Below are 12,449 nucleotides of genomic sequence, written 5' to 3'. Positions count from 1 at the left end.
ACTGGGTGACTCCTGGCTGTAATTCTAGCATTTGGGAGGCTGTGATGGGCGGATTGCTGCAAGTCTGAAGCCAGCCTGGGCTACAGAGTGAGTTCAAGGCCAGCCTAGGCTACAGAGTATCTGCAAATGACCTGTTTTAAACAACAGCAGCAGCAGTAGCAGCAAACAACAAAACAACAACAACCTTTTGGAGTTACTAATGTGCGCTTTATCTACCTAATCTGGTCTAAAATTGCATCCATAAACCCAGAGACTCCTTTCTGGCAGCCATAAGTTTTCCATAGTTAGCCAACATCTTAATAAAGCAGATTCTGAACGGGAGACTGGAAAAGCTTAAGGCCCCGTGTAATTAGATTTCACAGTAACAGAACTCTCTACCTTTCTAGACCCCTGAGAGATCCAGGAATGAGCAAGCCCTGCACTCTCTAGATACAAGACCAGATTTTATCAGACTGAATCCCAGTGGGCATCAGGTGAGGTAATTGATTTTGTGTCACCATGACCAAGTGTCTGACAAACAATGTAATGTAAGAGAGAGGAGAGTGACTTTGACTCAGTGTGAAAGCATGTGGCATTCTGTCACCCTTCTTTCTCATCACCATGATGCTCTTGAATGTCTAGGCAGATGCTCTAAGGAGAATCAACAATGCCAGGAAGAGAGGCAAATGCCAGGTCTTCATCAGACCATGCTGCAATGTTGCTGTTTGTTTCCTAAAAGATCATGAAGCCTGGTTATGTTGGCCAATTTGAAATTATTGATGATCATAGACCTGGAAAAATTATTCTGAACCTCACAGGCAGGTTGAATAAGTGTGGAGTGATTAGATCTTGATTTAATGTGCAGCTCAAACTTGCTATACATAGACCAGGCTAGACTCAAACTCAGAGATCTGCAGCCCTCTGGAATTAAAGGTATACATCACTGTGCCTAGCTAAAATGTACATCTTCGAGTTCGAGGCCAGCCTGGTCTACAGAGTGAGTTCCAGGACAGCCAGGACTACACAGAGAAACCCTGTCTCAAAAAACAAAACAAAACAAAACAAAACAAAAAAATATACATCTTCTGTGTATGTGTTTATGTGTGTATGTGTGTGCACATACGTGTGTGTGTGTATGTGTGTGTGTGTGTGTGTGTGTGTGTGTGTGTGTGTGTTCCTGTTGTTTCATTGTGCTGACAACCTCAGCTGATATCATGGACCATAAAGAAACAAGAGGAAAGCACACAGGAGGGAAAACCCGGAAATCCTTAGAGATGTAAAACACATTTTAAAAAGAATGAATGCCTCAGTGGAGTTGGGGGAGAATATAGGATCCATATACTTACTCCCTCACATTTGTGTAGGGCATCATGGTGTTGGAGGTGTGTGGAAGAAAGCAGCTACTCACATCATGGCAGAAGGAAGCAGAGAGCTTGACAGGGCTCTCAGGGATATGGAAAGTATATTCCCAATGACCTACTTCGCTGACCTACTTTCCCAGGATACTCTGATAGTTTTCACCACCTCCCAAAATAGTGTCCGCAGTTACTAACCAAGGTCTCACTTCATATCCAACCCATACCATTGTACCAGTGGCCTGACTCTCTGGCAATGAAAAAAAAATGCATTCAATTATCCTTCCAAGAATCCCAAAGTCTTAATAGTTACAACATCTGTGCAAACATCTGAGTCCATAGTCTCTTAGCTGTGGAATTCCTATGAAATAAAAACAAGTTGCATACCTTCCAAACACGAAGTGAACATTCCTGTTCCAAAAAAGAGGAAGGGGACACAGTAAGAAGAGATGGGACCAAGGTAAGATTGAAACTTAGCAGGGCAAACATTAAATCCTATAGCCTTACAGCTGGCTTTTAAGTCACATGGTGTCCTGATGCACTTCAATGTACCAGAACAGCTGTGCCTTTATGGTTTCCCAATGGCAGGCCACATGGCTTCTCTCAAGGCTTAATACACCATCCTCTGAGGGTCTTATAACAGGGAATCAGAGCCTGTTCAACACAGTCTTAACTTCCAGGCCTCCCTCAAAAATCTTGGTGGGAACCTCCCTCCTTGATTCCCATAGCTAGGCATATCATATGCCTGCAAAACCCAGTAACATATCGACTGTATCATGGTTGGCTACCAGCTTGAGCAGTGTGTAGACTCACTTGAGCCGCAGTAGTCTGTGAGAAAGTGGGGAGTTGGACCTGGGAAAGTAGTTCCCCAGAGGGACATATGCAAGCAAAGCACACTGGTAGTTCTCTTTTCTCAAGGGGAAAATTCCAAATGTGTTTACAGTGTTGGAGTCCGGAGCCTGTGAACGACCTGGCCAACTTATGAAGTTCCCTCTTGACATTGTTCTTATTGGCTCAGCCAAAAGTGTTTGGTTCTTCTAAAAACTTTTTTTTTTAATTTAATTTTCAAATAAGTAGACAGAGTTTAAGACTTCTTTATTTTACTTTAGGTGTATGAGTGTTTTCCGTGTGTGTGTGTGTGTGTGTGTGTGTGTGTGTGTGTGTGTGTGCACACGTGCATGCCATGGCACACTTATGGAAGTCAGAGGACAACTTTCAGGAGCTTCCTGGGTTTTGAACTCAGGTCATCGGCCTGCACAGCGAGTGCTTTTACACAGGAAACCATCCTGATGGCCCTTGGTTTCTTTATAATGTTCCTGATTCTTTAATTGTATCCTCTTTATCCATCACTTTAAACGCCCATGGTTCTGCTCTGTGCTTTGCTTCTGACTCTCACTATGAATCCGACTAAAACCAGCCAACAATAAACCAGCCAACAATAACCAGTTCAGAACCTGACCCTGTGCTGTTTGACATTCTTCCTACCAGATTAATTAATCCGTCACCTTTAAACTTAGCTTCTCATGGTTTCAGGACGTAAGCCAAATGTAGACCAGTTATGTGACACAAAGAGACTCAAGTCCAATTCCCAGTGGACCTGAAAGTGCATGAGCAGAGACAACTGCTCACATTTCCTTTCTTTTAAAAAAAAGATATATATATATGAGTACACTGTAGCTATCTTCAGACACACCAGAAGAGGGCATCAGATCCCATTACAAATGGTTGTGAGCCACCATGTGGTTGCTGGGAATTGAACTCAGGACCTCTGGAAGAGCAGTCAGTGCTCTTAACCACTGAGCCATCTCTCCAGCCCCACTGTTCACATTTCTATCACAGTTCTCAGCTTCCAGGTTCCACCAGAATCCCACCACTGAGTTCTGTTAATAGAGTACTATCTAGAACATTTGAACCAACATCTCCAAACTCTTCCAACTTCTTCCCACAAACCATTCCTAAAGGCCCAAGAGCATCATCACATTAACCACAACGCAGACACTTCCAGAGTACCAGCCTCTAATGCCTCTAATGTGCTAATTACATTTATTGTTGTTATGACCCTGAGAAAGACAACGTGAACACACAATAGTGGTGTGTGTTTGTAACCCAGCACGTGGAAGAAAGACACAGGAAGGGCAGAGGTTTTAGGTTACCCTTGGCTACATGGTGAGTTTGAGGTCAGGCTAACCCTGTTCAAACAACAGTTACAACTTAAAGGAAGGCAGGAATTTATTTTAGGACACAGTGCAAGAGGAGTCGATTCCTGCCTGGAAGGAGAGGTGAGGGGAAATGGAGTAGCTCACGTTACAGTGAGCCAAGAAGTAGAAAATACGATGCTATGGCTCTGATGGGTTTTTTCCTGTTCCCTTACAGGCTGGTGATGCTACCCACATTCAAGGAGAGCCTTTCCCTGTTGATTGAGTATTTCCTGAAAACACCCTTACTGGCACACCCAGACTTGTAACTCAATCTCTTAAATTCTAACGCCAGTCAAGTTAACAATGAAGAGTAACCAGCAATAAAGACTAACCATCGCAGATGTCTGATCAAGTGTTTGGGCGCTACAAAGTGAAAGCCAGAGGAAGACATTGTTTGCAAAGCTGTGGTCCTTATTAAGGAACCAAACCTGGGGGGTAGCGAGGAAGGGGTGTGATGGGAGCCCAGGAGAGTTGGAGCCTCCCTAGAGAAGTCAGAGCCTTACAGAGAACCAGGCCAGCACACAGGAATTCATGGAGATGGGTGGAAGGCACAGGAGAGAAGAAATGCATCATCTCTCAATCTCTTGTCAGGAGACAAGACTTAGAGGTCAAGAGAGCAAGGAGCCCAGTGATGCTGTTATGGTGAAGACCCCCAAACTTGGGAGACCCTTTCTCAAGTCTCCGGAAATCATGACCACCCAAAAATCACAAGAAACCATACCTGGATGTAGTCAGCAGAGGTTTATTGGGGAAGAGAGATGGCAGCCAGCGGTCAAACTGCACACTCGCGCAGGAGTAGAGTTTTGACAAAAGGCCAGCAAGCTGAGGGTTTTTGTTTTTGTTTTTTTTTTATAGCATGGGGTGGGGAAAGGAAGGAATTTTCGTGCGGTTACACATGATTGGTTGCATTTTCGAGTGGTTACGCATGATTGGCTGTTTTACAAATTTTGAACATCAGCAGGCTGTAACACTGGGAAAACCTCAAGGGGGGAGGGTAACCAAGAACAGTGGAACATTTCAGAGGAACCCACCCTAAATGATTTAGAGCCACGTGAAAATCACTCTGCACACTCATTCTTCTCAAGAACGTAGTTTTTCCATGTCACTGTGCCCTACCCTGTCATTACCAACTATTTCCAGTTAATTGAGAACAATTGTATATGGAGTTCAAGTGTGCAGATAAATAAGAGACTAGCTAAGGTCTGATTGCTGGGCCCTCAGCATGCATGTATATTAATCTTGAAATGTCGTTTCATTTCTGATCCAGTCTATCTGCCACTCATAGTGCTTGCCATAGCCCCAACCCGAGGCTTGAGGAATGTTAATCCAGCAAATGTCCTCTGATTCAGGGATAATGTCCTCCACCCGGAATGTGTCCCGGGGCAGTGAAAGCCTGAAATCTTACATCCAGCTCCGTGTTCTGGAACCTGCATTTTTTCTGCTCAGGTCTAAGGGCAAAGAAAAAGTCTGCATATATTTCACAAAATGGTCTTTATAATTTTTCACTCTACAATGGGACACATAGAGAGCACAGCACTCAGAGAGCACAGAGCAGAGGAGGAGCACAGCACTCAGAGAGCACAGAGCAGAGGAGGAAATAGATGGGGAGGCACTGGAGAAAGCAGCACATGAGCTCCGCCTCACCATGTCTTTTCCTGCTTCTATGTGACAGGGGAGTGTGACTGGCTTGGACCGAGTTGCATATACTCCTCCCACCCCTCAGTGAAAGCCCCAACCAGGTCAAATGCAGCAACAATAATGATGTGCTGTCTTAGATTTCTGTAGCTATGACATTGAAGAGAAAAGATCAAGTTCTCTGCATCTTGCACATACAGATTTGGAGCCTGGTCTGCTTTTTGTCCTGAGTGGTAACTCTAGCCACTCTCAGTCCTGGAAGAGTTGCAAGTGTGGGATAAAATTAGACCACAGAGTTATTGTGCCGAGGCCAATACTTTAAATTCTTGATTTTTAGCATGACCTTAAACCTCCATCCTTGCATAACCACACATTCTCAGACCTCAGTTTGACGGTCTCCCCAGTCTTTGACTCACATTCATATGTGCCCCCCCACCCCCAGCAGCTATGAATAGTTGTTCTGCACAATGGCACTGGGTGTTGGGTCGTAATCAGTTCCCACTCTGCCAGATACCATCACTGTCAAAACAAAGTCAGTTCTGTGAAAACCCTTGCCATTCCTCCTGCCTCCTCCTGGAATGCCCTGCTCTGACTAGAGACACAAAGCAGCAATTTACAAGCATGAACTGGGGTGGAAAACAAGACACAAAACCCAAGAAAATGAATATGACATGGCGTAGCATGAAAATCAGCACTATGAGTGGCAGATAGACTGGATCAGAAATGAAACGACATTTCAAGATTACTATGCATGCCAAGGGTCCAGCAATCAGACCTTAGCTAGTCTCTTATGTATCTGCACACTTGAACTCCACATACAATTGTTCTCAATTAACTGCTTTACTCTGGCATTTTAGAAGGTGCTTAAACAAACGTTCCGTGGCCAGGCTTTTTAGTCCTTTTTTAAAGGGGAAAAGAGAAAGCTGAGCATGATGGCACAGGCTTGTAATCACTTGAGAGAGGGAGAAACAGGATAATCTAGGAGTTCAAGACTAACCTTGGCTATGTGGTAAGTTCAAAGCCAGCTGACTACATGATATTTGTAAAAAAAAACAAAAACAAAAACAAAAACAAAAAAAAGGCAATAAATAAGCTTAAAATAACAACCCTGTTGTATATCATTTTCAGACTATGGATTACAGGTTATTGATTCATGATAGTAATTTAATAGCATAATGTCAGAATTGAAAAAAAAAACAACAGAATCAAATATAAGCACAAGAGTATATTTCAGAAAAATAGAGTGTTGAATCACACACACCTGCACACAAGCTAAAGGTTGGATGTGAGATGTTCTCATCAACATGGCCCTTGGTCACTAGAGCTGGGAGGATGTTGGGGCAACTGGCACTTGAGTCAACAGGGCTACTGATCTTTTAATGATTTCCTTTAGACAAGTGTCCTCTCTGGACTCACTGCCCTCCTGTTAAAGGGACACATTCGCACTGAATAAGCACTGAGTGCCTTTCATTCCCGCTTCGTATTTATGCACTGAATGCCTACGCACTGGTGCTCAAGCGTTTGCAGCCAAGAAAATAAAGACCTGGGCCAGCAAGATGGAGCAGAAGACGAAGGCTCCTGCCACAAACCTGATGACCTGAGATCAATTCCCAAGACCAATATGGCAGAAAGAGAGAACCAACCCCTGCAAGTTGTCCCCTGACCTCCACATAATCACTGTGCCATGTACTCACATACACATAAACAAACAAACAAATAAATGTCATAAAACTGAAGGCCCTGGCCTTTCACTCTTGTAGAGGGGCAGTGGCCGACAGAAAGAAATCAACAGATGATATGTTGATAATATGTTCCTGTTTAGCCTGCCAGGGGAGAAGATACTCTAAAGGTCTAGGATGGGATCTAAAGGCTATTATATATTATATATAATATTATATATAACACATATATTAATGCATTATATTATATAAATATGTAATACACAACTATTAATACTTTGTAATATATTTATAATCTCAATATATTATATATTATGCTAATATTGTTGTTATAGATTGATATAAGATATAATGTATGGTATATATAATATAGAACATGTTATATTAATATTACTGTATTATGTCATATCACATTATATTAATATTATAAGTATATTACATTACATATTAATATATTATGCTATGTTAATATATATGTATATATATCTCATATGTATAATATATAAGTATATTACATTACATATTAATATATTATGCTATGTTAATATATATGTATATATATCATATGTATATATATATATCATATATATATATGAGATATATATATATATCAGAATCTTTTTCAGCCATAAAGGAGAACAAAGTTATGTCTTTTATGGGAAAATTAGTGTGAGTAAAGATAACTGTGTTGAATGAATCAGAAAGATGATGACTATCATGGGCCAGTGAGATAGTTCAGTGGGTCAAAGCACTTGCTTTGATGACCTATATTTGATCCCTGGAACCCACCTGGTAGACTGAGAGAACCTCGGTTGGGCACATACCTTTAATTTCAGCAATCAGGAGGCAGAGGCAGGCGGATCTCCAAGTCTACAGAGTGAGTTCCAGGACAGTCAGGGCTACACAGAGAAAGTCTGTCTCAAAAAAATCAGACCAAAACAAAACAACAACAAAAATACAAGAAAACCCACAGGGGTTACTTTGACAGGAGCTCAGGGAAAAGAGTAAAGCCAGCTTCATAGCACGACTGTGGGCTTCTTGGAGGAGGAGCACTCTTCAGAGCCCTTTAGTGCCAAAGCAATGAAGGGATTTTCAAAGCTTGGGGGCTTTCAACACACAAGTTTCTAAGAGAATCTGCCTCCCCATCAGCTCTAGAGGTGGCTTAGAAGGAATTGCAACCTGATAAAATTAAACCTTGGGTGGTGGTAGTTGTGAGTTTTACCTTGGCTTATAGTGGTGTGGGCCAGGAGGTGCAGAGGCAGTGGTCAAGTCTCAGCTTTACCCACAGAGTCTGCAGATTGGGTCTCAGATTTAATGCGGCTCTAGGAGCAAGTGGACATTCTAGTGGGTTGTGCTGTTGGCTTTGATGACGCCTCAACCTCTCACTAGATGAAACACAAGAGGCTTGTTCTAAAGCAAAGTCAAGGGCAAGAGCAGTGCACACACCTTTAATCTCAGCCCTCAGGAGACAGGAGCAACTCCCTGTTGAGTCTATAATACCAAGTTCCAGACCAGCCTGGGCTACTGAGTGAGACATGAGACCTTGTCTTAAAAATTAACTAAAGTGTGTGTTTCCGTAGTGTAGTGGTTATCACGCTCGCCTCACACGCGAGAGGTCCCTGGTTCGTAACCGGGCGGAAACAGCACTCCCTATTTCTTGCTGGGTGGTGGTGGCGCACGTCTTTAATCCCAGCACTTGGGAGACAGAGGCAGGCGGATTTCTGAGTTCGAGGCCAGCCTGGTCTACAGAGTGAGTTCCAGGACAGCCAGGGCTATACAGAGAAACCCTGTCTCTCCGAAAAACAAAACAAAACAAAAAAAAAAAAAAAAAACAAACAAAAAAAAAAAAAAAAGAAAAAAGAAAAAACTGGGTTAGTTCATACTACAAAGCAGGTAATATTGCTCTGTTACAAAATGTTTCCAACTAGAAATGGTCAAGGAAGAGAAAAGTTGAAAAGGCAGTGTAGTTTGTGCTTTTAAAGGGCGTCTTCTGGAAGCATCATTCTGAAACATTTTTTTCATATTCTTTTGATGACCCTTATGTTATGATCAGGTGAGAATAAATGCTATGATATATATAGTATATGTGTATATGGATGTATCCCCTTGAGTCATGAGGGTGGCACAGGGTGGGGTTAAGACATGCCTTTCAGGGGCCTGGAGGGATGGATATCCCTCAGTGGATAAAGTGTTCAGATCCCCAGCACACAGGTAAGGTCAGCAGCACATACCCTACCACACAATGGGAAACAGAGGAGTCCTCAGAGGTGTATGGTCAACTAGCCATTCAGATACAGTGTGAACGTCAAGAGATCCTGCTTCAAATAAGATGGAGGGTGGGGACTGACACCTAAAGTTGTCCTGTGACCTCTCTATGTGTGCCCACCCATGCATGTACACACACACACACACTGACATATACACACACAAACATACACTCACACTCACTCATACACATTCGTACACACTCACACATATACTCATACACAGTCACTCACACACACCCAGACACACACACATACACACTTGCATACCACTACTGTAAATGTGGTTTCTGGTAAGATTCCTAGAAAATTGTAGATTTACAATAGGGAAAGAAGAAAAGCCATACACATTTAGGCCTTAAACAGGAGTTATTGATAGTTTAACATTTGTTTTTTAATGTGTCTTTACATTAAAAAAATGTTGTTACTCTATCAGCCTCCCTCACAGCAAGTGCTAACTCTGCTGGAATGTGTGGTTGTTAGTAATTTCTCTTCCCTTGTCCACACCATGTCCTCATTTTTCCTGCTTATACTTTGAAGAATGAGAGATTGGAAGACACCCAAGGCCTGACTTCCAGAAATCTCCAACGAATAGAAACCTAACAAATTAAAGAGAATTTGCAAATATTGACTATTCTCCTTTTCAAATATTTCTAAATGAGCAAAGAAAACCCAAAACACTACATGGGGTTTGTTTTGAAATGGTTAGAAAGGCTTATCTCCCAATCATTGCTGAATATATCTTGTTTGTCAACATTTTCTTTGGGTTGGGTTAAGTGGAAATAGATCCTGATCGACTTGGGTTTACTTCTTGTTGTGAAAAGCATGGGAAAATTAGAGCGACATGGAGGAAATTGATCCCTGAGGCTCCCAGGCAGCTCCGTGCTCCTCAGGGAGCCTGCATGCTGGATTTTATCCACTGTGCTGTGGTCCCTGTCATTTGTTTGCCAAAGTGTAAGTGCTGTGCCAAGTCCCCAGCTCCCCCCCACCCCCCAGGGACCTCTTTTTTGTGAAAGCAAAGGAGACTGGCCTTGGTTTGATGCCTTTCCAGGGCTTTCTCTGGCTTCAAGACTGCAAGAGTGTGTTGTCAGAATCATAAGGAAACACACCTGTATCTTCCCACAATGTCAGCATATTAAATGATAATAAATTCACAAGGTGCTGTGGTTTCATCTCACAGCCATTTGCCAAGTGGTCTTGCTTTTCTTGGGGACCCTTTGCCAAGGAAAACACAAGTTCTTTTATCTCCATCTTAATTACTAACATTAATTCTTAGATCGAATATTAAATGTGTGCCTGTGTGCTTGTGAGAATATGTGTGTGTGTGTGAGAGAGAGAGAGAGAGAGAGAAAAAGAGAGAGAGAGAGAGAGAGAGAGAGAGAGAGAGAGAGAGAGAGAGAGAGAGAGAGGCTGTAAAAAGTTGAGACACCCTAGTGAAGTTCAGGAGGTTTTTAAGTCAGGGAAGCTGATAGAGGTTCAGATAGCAAGTTTCTAGAGATAAGATAGGTCAGCTCGAGGCTGCGGCTGCGGGTGCTGCCCTCATTATAGAGTTAAACTGCACAGTCAGAGTCAAGCTGCTGGAGGGAGGTACCTTGGAGGCTTTAGACAAAGAGCATAACCAGGCCTGAGCAAATGGATGAACTGGGGCAGGTTAGGAAGTAAAAACAGGGAAGTGGGCAAAAGGCATTTTAAGTAAGCCAGCTCAGCAGACACTGAGCTGAGCTAGGCCCCAAGTAGGTAGGAGCTCTTTGTCTATGAGTTCCTTGTCAGGCACACACTGGACGGTCAGAGGACAGATGCTTAGTGGGGCTATTTTCTATGTAGTGTTAAGTGCAAAGACCTCTTTATGGGCTTGGTGTGTCTGATAAGTTCCTGGGCCTATGTTTTCCTGATGTGATTTTAGTAGGCCCATGTGATCCCACACTCCTGACTTAGCACTGTAGGCTTAGATTGTTCAAAATCTACTTTTAATAAGGGTTCTTAAATGCTTTACCTCCCTTTGGCCCACCCCCCACCAGAGGTAGTGGAAAGGGAAGGGGAAGAGAGCAAAGGAGGATGTGGACCTGTCTAGAAACAGTTCTTTGGAGCCAATCCAGTCTACAGGGTCCGGATCAGAAGTTCAGTTCACACGAATCAGCAGTGGGAGCTGGACCCACTTGCAAACACCATTTACAAATCAGCAGTTTGATCCATAAGAAACATAGAGGCTCTGCCAATCGGCCTGAGTCTGAGGGGAGAAAGCAGCAAGAAGCCGCCAGAACACCACCAGAAGTTGTTTGGTGCATTTCTGTCTATGAAGTCACCACAGAGGATGCCCAGCAAAGAATGGTAAGGCGAACCAATACCATCCAGCCTCATCCACCATCTGTTGGGTTATATTAATATCCTTTCCAAATATCATGTGTTCTCTCAAGCATCCAGTCTAGCAAAACACCACATGCCCCTTTTCCATGCTGCTTCCAGAAAAACATCATGTCTCTGTTCTTAGCAAAACATCCTTCCACATGTCTGCTTCAGCAAAAACATCCTCTCATAAGACAGTTTCCGGAAAAGCATCATACGACACAACTGAGTCTCCAAAGAAACCAGAAATTTTGACTTCATACCACAATAGGTTTGTAGGCGACACCCTTTCTACTCCTAGGAATAAGTCATTTATCAGTCTGTGTCATGTGGCTGTTACCGGACAGATGGTACCGTTCACACACCCACCAAAGTGTAGTCTTTTTCCATTCTTAAACTAGACTGAAAAAGTCCTTATAAACTCAGGGTAGTCTGGAAAACCATCTTTGCTGGCTAGTATTTGTCAACTCAGCCCAAGCTCAAGTCATCTGGGAAGAGGAAGCCTCAGCTGAGAAAATACTTCCATCAGATTGGCCTGGAGGCAAGAGTGTGCAGCCTTTTTTTGATTGATTGATATGACCCTCTCTAGGGCAGAGTGAGGATCCTGAGAATGAGGATATCATGGCAGCCATAGCTCATGCTTCTCCCCTGAAGTCTCTACTTCCTGATATTGCCCAAGGTGGGACAGACTTCCTTGGGACACAGACTGTCTCTACAGACATTCCTTTCAGTTGAATCAGAGCAAGGCCATCTGTAATTTCATAGGAATCCTGTCTTACCACTGAGTCACTCTAACATTATGTAGACCAGGCCGGCCTCATATAGAGATCCACCTTCCTCTGCCTCCTTTGAGCTGGAGTTAAAGGCGTGTGCCACCATGACAGGTTTGTTCATGGAGTTTCCAAAAGAGAACTAGGACACCACTGTTTAAACAATCTGGTGTAATGTAGAGCAGGACAGTGATCTCAACAATTCTCTAACTTGTTCCTTTGTGAG

General features: G+C 43.0%; 1 non-coding gene across 1 annotated transcript; it reads left to right on the top strand.

Annotated features, from left to right (window-relative positions):
- The first annotated feature begins 8,416 nt into the window (after positions 1-8,416).
- On the top strand, positions 8,417-8,489 carry Trnav-cac (transfer RNA valine (anticodon CAC)). Its single transcript has one exon. It is a non-coding gene; the product is annotated as a tRNA-Val (tRNA).
- Positions 8,490-12,449: the final 3,960 nt, after the last annotated feature.

This window comes from Arvicanthis niloticus, chromosome 12, assembly GCF_011762505.2.
Source record: "Arvicanthis niloticus isolate mArvNil1 chromosome 12, mArvNil1.pat.X, whole genome shotgun sequence".
Lineage (NCBI taxonomy): Eukaryota > Metazoa > Chordata > Mammalia > Rodentia > Muridae > Arvicanthis > Arvicanthis niloticus.
Note: the sequence above shows the minus strand (reverse complement) of the source record. Positions and strands in the feature narration are given on the sequence as shown.